Raw genomic sequence first — 9,344 nt, forward strand, 5'->3', positions numbered from 1 at the left:
ATTATCCGAGCACACACCCACTTCACGGCACTTCCTCTGCTGTGTGTGTCCCCCCCTCCCCCCGCCGAGTCTGCAGATTTGAACTCACAGTTCACACTCACACAGTAGCATTAAAAAAAACATCTTGAGTGGATTTCAACTACAATACACCCACTCCAGCCTAAAATCATGTTTCAAACTGAAATGCTCTTTCATTTTGACATTGATTGGATGGTCAGCACCAGCCTGACTCATATACCTGGAATCTGCTTAGAAAATATGCCGAGCTGGATTCAGTTAGTTAAATATTGTACAATATTAGTTGATACTCTTACTGGAAAGGGTTGAAGAGCCGTGCAGATAAACCACAGCATGTGGTTGCAACCAAAGGGAGTGTCCTTCCTGATAGCCTTCCTCTTCTCGCTAAGTTCAAGTTCACACAGATTCTGACATGAAAAAACTCAAGAGCTTTTTTTCAACAAACCTTGTGAGATATTTTGTGGTTAATACTTCAGAGCTTGTATATACATTTAAATAATTTTATATTTTTGCCATTTATTCCATATGACATCTCGAGAGGGGTCAGACACACTCTAATATTACACATTAAAGATGCAGTGAGTAGGACTAAGGGCATCTAGTGGTGAGGTTGCATATTGCAACTAGCTTTATACCCCCTCCTTTTTCAAGCATTACCTTAGTTAAAGAAAAGGCCTTCTCTAGAGCCTGTGTTTATCCTCTCTAGGCATCTGTAGAAAAATGGTGGGCTATGTGCAGGACGACCCTCTTCTTATGTGTAAAGGACTCCTCAATGCTGAGGTGACAGGAACAGAATGAATGTTTCAGGTGATTTATGCAGAAATGAAAACTATAAATAAATATATGGGTGTGTGAATTCAGAGCTGACAGAGGAATGGAAGTTATGCAAGGTAACTCATTACCTTTGCTGTTGAGTAATCAGCAAAGTAACACTCTCTTTTTTAAGGACTAATGTAATGTCATCAGTTTTAACAGCATAAAAACAAAAACAAAAATATCAGAGATGGGAAAAAGCAGCTGTCTGCCTCTGAGCTGGTTAACTGATTCTTGACTATATTTAGCCCCATCTACAGAAATTGGATCAATGAAATTACAGAGCACTAACAGTTAGACGCGAATGATCACACTCCCGGGGGAACACCAATGTCCGGATCACTATCACAGCAGGGGAAAAAAGGATTACAATGGTTTCTTACAATAATTTCTTAAATTTGATTTTAAATACACACGGATTTAAGCTACACACACATTAAATAATAAAGGAACAGAAATATTTAAACAAAAATGACCCCCCCAACATGACAAATATACACAACCTGTGCTTGTTGACACTGCATGTTAGTGGGGCAAATTATAGATCAAATTAACAAAGGCAACTTTGAGGACTTTTTAGATTAGGGCAATGCACTGCAAAAATACTTTGATCTATTCGATTCATTTTTGTATAGTCAGTATTGTTTAGATGGCAATCAACAGGATTGGAAAAAAAACTACAAAATAAACTAATGTCCTGACAAAGTTCATTTTCAGATCAAACTTGAGCTCTGTCATCCTTTCATCTTTGAATAGAGCCTTGATTTGATTTATAATCACTTCACAAAAGTATTGAGTCCAAGAAACATAACAAGCACTTTTGAAGCCTAGAGAGTGATTATAGTCAAAAGCTTTCACCATGATATATTATGTATGAGCCCCTCTCTCTATCTCTGACATTGACACCACTGATTAAACACAATTATATACTCCAATGGACACACAAAGAGAAAAGTCTGACACTACATTACTTGTCATTATAGAATAGAATAAACAATTGAATCTGAACATTTGAACTTACATAAGCCTTGTCTATGTACATGACAGTGACGGGTCTATGCAGAGACCGAACTCTCCCTCTAGTGGTTCATGTGTATAGTAAATATGCTGAAAATTAAAAATTCTATCTAAATTTTAATGATAGTCAAACTGGAAAGGAAGAAGGGAACTTTTATATTCGTGCGCATCTGTTCAGTAAAAATTATAAATTACCGCTTAAGATGGCGCATCAACACTAGTGTACAGTGAGCATGAACCTAACAGAGGAGAAGATATAGGTATTCTAACCCTTTAGCAGGCATGTAAGAATATTTAATATATTATATGTGTTTAGTCTGATTAAGTTTTAAATGCTGTTTTGAACAATGGTGTCTTGTGGAAATAACTCATGATACTTGATAAATGTGGTTTTACCAGAAGGCTCTAAAACAATAGTCAAAAAGAGAAAAACTGTTTTTCTCTCGGATCGACGTATAAGTTCCAAGAGACCTTGGGGGCCCCAGGCGATAGAATCACATGATACCAAACCACATAATTCCAATCTCCAAATGATGCTTTTAATATCAAAATTATAGACAAAACGTCAAACTGGGCCCACATAAATAATAGTAAAGTAGTAAAGTTTTAGTACAAGCCCACAGCACCAACCGAGGCACATCACATGTATTTAGACAGCTCACAGCCATTTGTCTGCTTTGCCTACCCTGTTGTAACGCCCCTGTCACCATAAACTCTGCTCTCAAATGCTGACAATGTTCAAGTTGTGTTTGCAGTTTGTTTTGATGCCCCTAAGTTACAGTTTAAACAAAGTTGTAAAGACTTTTAAAGTTTTGGGATAAATGCTGAAAAAGGCATTTCGAGCATGCTAACGGTAGTTGTTATGTTCTGAAACAGTGGTGGTGTACGTTTTGGATTTTGATTGGAAGTCATATCGAGGGAGATCTTAGTAGAAAATTGAAAAGAAGTCTAACAAATGAATAACGCTTACCCAAACTTGAATGATTCATGTACACAATAATATCTAATAATTCAATTATTTAACCTGTTAATGATCATATGTATATATGCTTTACCATGTCCTGTTTTTCTTGTTATTCATTCTTTAACACAATCATTCTGTGTCTCTTAAGTCACTATTAAGAGCATTATGACTCGAGAGGATTTGCTACTTTCATAGTGTGGAAAGATTCACACTCTCTGTTACAAGTACAGCACGTTCAACATGGTTCTAAAATGTGACACTTTCATTTACACCCACACCGAACTTGTGCTAAATCCGGGCAAGTGAGTCGGCCAACGTCACGTGTCAGGAGGTCACCACAGGATCATTCCTACTGACACACTGAGAGCATTTTAACTGTGAGACAGCATGCAGTGGCTAATATTTATTAGCAGCACTTAGCATTGCTGCATTGTAATATGGTTATTAGCACTTTAATTCCTGGGCCACTATCTCGATGCCTCAATGCTGTTCTGTGAAACAGGATAATAAAGAAAAATTGTAAATCTGTCGAGATTGAGTCCGTTTGACATTTCGATTTCCCAAGAGGTGTCATAAAGACTGAAGCTTTTCCCTTCTCTGACAAGCTAATACACACGCCTCAGTTCGTCCTACCAACTTGCTTTGGTGAGGATAGGACATTAAAGCAGGTGTTTACATGTAGGAACTAAGACCAGGTTACAATTTGGTGATTACAAAACATCTCCTTCATCATCAGTGTTTGTGTACAGTTGTGATATGGTTTTTAGTGGGAAGGACAGAAAGTTGTGTGTCTTTGCACTTTTAACGGCTTGTGTGTTTGTTAGTGTACGTGGGAGAAGGAGAGGGAGGTGAGAGAGACACCAAAAAACTGGGTCTAGTCAAAATTTAACTGGGACTAAATGCAGCAATAAAAAGGCACATTGACTGTTTACACGCTCCAACATGTGCATCACACTAATCCGCTGAAATTCTTCTACCAAACAGCATGGTGCAGTTCAACGTGTTAAGTTGTCACCCTTTTCTTTCATTTCAGTTCATTCGATCATGAAATTAGATTTTCCCAAGAGATGTCACCTTCAGCATTATTGATGAATAGAGAGTATTTTCTTAGAAGGTAGTTCGAGTGAAGCATGCTCACTTGTTATGGACACGTAAATTTTAACTTTTAGATTGGATGTCATGACGGCTCCCGAAAGTTAAGCCAAACCATCGCCAGCTGGTTGTGGGACTTTAATACTGCAGCTCTAGACCATGATCACACTGTGCAGACTGGTGCCCAAGTGGAGATCTTTGGTGCAGGATGGCAGCCTTTGTAGTCTGGATATTTTGGCTTAATTTTTGGACAGTGGGAGTAAATGTCAGAACACCCTTATAGCATGTCCTGGTACTTACCAGAGAAGAATAATTATGTACTTTTTCCTGTGGACCACACACAACACACTTTTAAGTAATAATTCTGCGAGTACAAATATTTTATATTTTTCTGTCTCAACTTTTTCTTTACTCCAAAGAAACTAGTTTTATTTTATTTTGGTGCCTTTTTCAACAAGATTCTCCCTCTCAAACAGAGACGTGATGTTTTAATCTTTATAACATCTGTTCCTTGCTCACCACCCTCCCCTCTCTGTCCCTTCTTCCTGCAATGCAATAACATATTTGGTCATTACATTGATTCCCAGGTGATGATGTATACGCCCAGGCAGACGTGAGAGAGTTCTCTCTTTCACTTCATCTATCTCTTCCCTCCCTTCATCCATCTCTACGGAGTCTCTAATAGGTTACTTAGTCATATGAGGTTTTTCAGGTGTGTTGCTGATTCAGAGCTGTTGCTCTGCTTTAATTAGTTTCTGTCTCAACCATATCTGTCACCATCTATCACAACAAGCACACAGACACACACGCACACACACACACACACACAAACACAGATTATCCTCGAAGCCCAGCTTCATCCAGCCTACATATTGTGCGACACTATAACATTATGGCCAAATGTGTCTTGCTATTTTTTCAATACGCATACCCACATGCAGACCAGTAAAGACAGCATTGGTATTGAGGGGATATTTGAATGAGTTAACAATAATCAGCTGTACTTTAAATCAGGTTCATCATCTCATCTCAACTTGCCCAAGCTAGGGGTCTGGACCCCCTTAAGGGAGGGTTGTAAGAGGATTTCTAGAATACAAATTTAAAACAATTAAGAATGACTATTATTATTATTAGTAGTATTATATGGTGTTTATTTGATCATGTTATGTCATTGTGAATACATTAAAACAACATTATATCTCAAACTGATCTCATCAATAAGTTGTGGTGGGATAATAAGAATAATTCAACATTCGTGACCAGACTGCCATATTTGTTTAAAATATTGGAAGAAATATTAGCCATCTGCTCTGTATACACACACACACACACACACACACACACACACAGACAATAAAACATCTACTGCATGCACGTACACAGAAGGATGAGGTGCAGCTATTTTCCTCTGTATCTTATAATGTGATCTGAATAAGGCTCATGCATTGTTTTGACATGCATGACTCATTTTCACAGACGCAGGAACATAATGCAAATATTTATGATTTTGTTGATGTCATTTACATAACTCTTTACAACAACCAGCTTCTCCCTCATCAAAAATAATCATTGTGTTTAATGAAGTTAGTTGAAGTATTGTAAAATGCACCATTTCACACGCCCCATGTGGATTTTATTAGAAACTAGATTTACCCAGTAATGTGTCTCCAGCATGAAACCACTTACACTGAAGATTGAAGTAAATTAAACTGCTTTTCTAACCACAAGGTACCAAACAGAGTAAAGCTCGACGCGGAGCAGGTACAGAATGCTGCAGGGATGATGTATTTTTGTGGTAGCATCCTTCTGGTTTCCATGACAAAACAAGATTTTACCATTGGCTTTTCCACTATTGGAGACGTTTGAATGTTCATGACACTTATTCATGCTGTCAAGTCACCACTTTTATAAATTTTGAAGCCTTGATAAAATCTCCAGAGGTCAAAAATATAAAATAATGTTGAGCTGCAAATGAAATCCAACATGGTTGCACAATTTCAGCATCAACACCATTAACTCTCCAATTGAATTCTGGTCTTGTGGTTTGCCACTGAATGTAAAAGCCTGCAACAGTTTAAAAGTGTGTGACAATTTATTTATTGTGGTATTTATTGATGCATTTAATGTCACAAAGTCAATTATTGAAATGTTAACTACATACCTTAATTGTTGTATTTTACCAGAAAACAAGGAAGACCCTCATTGAAAAAATGTACAACACAACCTGTTGGGCCCCAAATCAGTGATTAAACGATAGTGGTGCTTTTTTAGAGCTTTGCCAAGCTCTAATACATTTTGAGGTGTCGAAGGATTATTCACATATATTTCAAGAGTGTGGAGAGGACAAACAGGCAGTGGGGTAGAAATTTATATCAATCTCAAAAATAAAATAAACTATTTTCACATGTCAAATTTTTCATTTGTGCAAACACAGCATGGAGAAGTTATGCACTTTATTGACCAACAACTCAAGAAGAAAAAGCATCCTATTCTCTTTGAAATTCACTCATCGCTGTGACCAAGAGCACATTGTATACAAACGGTTTATTCTAAATCTATTATTGCTTTGGCTTGTTCCTAGTTTAAATTTTCTTCTAGCCTTCTTAAAGGATTTCAACTTCTCATTGTTTATAATCCGCAATCTATCACTCCTCACTAAACCTTCCTCTTGTTTGCATTCTATTTTTATCTCCCCCTCAAAGTTTCTCCGTCTAGTGGTGGATGTTAGCGAAAGTGACAGCAAAGCCCACCCATAAACCCACTCTTCCAGATCTCAAACACACACACACACACACAAACACACACACACAAACAAACACACGCACACACACACACACACACACACACACACACACACACACACACACACACACACACACACACACACACACACACACACATACACAAAGTGTACACGTACATACCTAGAACCATCCACAGATACTGGAGTAGTAGCTGCAGACACGTGTGCACATACATGCACACAACTTAACAAGCTGTGACATGTGCACAGAGACACACACACACATTCACTGCACCTCCTCCACCCACAGCCTCTATGATGCCTTCAGTCCTCCTCCCTCCCGTTGTTCACTCTTCCAGACAACATTGATCAGAGAAAAACATCCATTAAATTCACGTACTTCCCCTTCACTGCAGAGCTGGGAGGCAGGAGGGGCTTTTAAGAGCTACACGTAGACCCTGGATGTTGAAAATACAATGAGAAACACCCACAGGGCCGACTGCAGAAGATCAGCCCACACACAAGCTTTTTAATCAGCCGTACACTGAGAACATGGCCCTTTCTCACACTTATCTTTTCCCTTTACTGGGAAGACACAAATACCCAAGTGAAACCCCCTGCAGCTGCGGTGACTCATTTGACACCATATCAAAGTTTTCATTGATCGCTTCACCAAAGTCATTGAGGAAAAAGAGGATGGTGGAAAGGACAGATTTGGTTTGAAATCAATCAGTGCCAAAGAGAAAAAGAAGATTAAAAAACTACACAGCAACAAATTAGACTTGATCACCAGAGGAGCATATGTGTGGGAGAGGAAGAAAGGATGTGCAATAAGAGGGAAAAGATGAGAGAGGGAACATGGGAACTGAGAAGTGTTGACAGACTGAGGGTGGATTATTACAGTAATGAAGGATGGTTAATGACAGGTGGAGAAAAGAGGAGAGGGGGACTGAAGCTCGGAGGTCTTTGTTCACGTTTGACTTTTATATGTGCTCAAGTGCACAACTGCTGTCGTTATGGGATAAAAGAGACGGGGAGCGTGGGCACGATGTAAAAATAGATGATATGTTTTACTTGAGTTCAAGTATTTTAACTTGAGCAAATGAACCGAGTGATGCAAATGTTGCGCCAATCAGAAATGCATGACGTGTGCCAGACGACACGAACAGCACACATGATTCTAGTCATGTCTTTTTGCATCCTTGCACTGACTTTTTATGTAATTTCATAGTACTGAAAATTTGCATCACACCATAATGAAGCATTGTAACCTATTATAGCTTGAAAGGGGAATATGTGAGGGTCTGTTTTTCTGCTCTTTCTGCAGATGCCTCCACAGTGGGAACATATATATTCATAAGATGGCATTCAGGGACACTATTTGCAAGTGCATACCTGTCTGCATGCTTGTACACATTTAAATAAGTGGGACAAATCCTGAATTCATACCATCTAAGAAGCGTCGATTAGCCATCATCTATTTTGAGCTGACACCAGGTCGGGCCGTGGATTTCACACTGCAGAAATGGAGCGACGCCTGCGAGCTAGTTCAGGCAGCCAACTCGAGCTGAGCTGCTCCAATCATGTGACATACATCATGTGACATACCTCACTCTCCACAATCATATATAATACACACACAGAACATTTTCCATCACCCCCCTTCGCTTGCCCCCCTTGCAAATTTCTTCAGCCCCTCCACCACTACAGCATCCACCTGGAGGATCCGACGAGAGGGGTAACAAGTGTTTGCTCATCACTCCCATCACGTCTGTGTAATCATATCGTGGGGGAGTGATCGAGTCGGAGCCTCTCAACGCCAAACACTAACCTATTCTACTGTTGCAATAAACATTTCATTATGAGATGTCTGACTGAACTGCAGATTTGTCAAACCTCCGACTGTGAGGATGCTGTGTCTTATAAATAGAACTTTTGAATAGTGTTATTTTCAGTCTCACTTTTAAAATCTGTATACTATACACAACAGAAAACAACTAAAGTGAATTCCTGATTTAGTGCTCCTCATTAGTTATCATCCGTATAAATACTCAAAGGCACATGTAGTCATCTGATGCTCGTACAACTTAACCTTCCTCTTCAGCAAAAGAAATGAATGAACACATGAATCTCCTGCTAGTTGTCTTGAACAATTTTATATGTCGGCTATAACCACAAGCACAGTGCTTCCTCTGGGGAAACAGACGCATGAACCACCCACTGCCTCTCCCCCCTGCACTGCTGCTGCGTGCAGTATAGGGACCACGTTTCCTAGGGGGGACTTCTGCTTACACATATTAAACAACTCATCATGAACTATATGTGCACATGAACATGAATGAGAGCCCTCTGGCGTGCACACGCACACACTGGGAAAAACATGGGTCGGAGAAGTCGTTTATCCTTTGGCTGACACACAGTTCAGAACACACTTCACATGCTATTTACATGGGGAAAAAATTACGTCAATTCCCCCCCTCCAATCAAATTTGCACAAACACACACAGACAAACACACACACAGGCACACACACAGACACATACATGAACATACATCTATATAACGCAATAGTCTCATTAACTGTCAAAAAGCGTAACTCCAAATTGTAGCACGGTTGCAGGCTTAAAATAAATAATTTACGTTACACCATGCTGTCTCTCAGCCTTACACAACCGCAAACACACACACAAACACACA

Source organism: Pleuronectes platessa, chromosome 5 (assembly GCF_947347685.1).
Source record: "Pleuronectes platessa chromosome 5, fPlePla1.1, whole genome shotgun sequence".
NCBI classification, from domain to species: Eukaryota; Metazoa; Chordata; class Actinopteri; order Pleuronectiformes; family Pleuronectidae; genus Pleuronectes; species Pleuronectes platessa.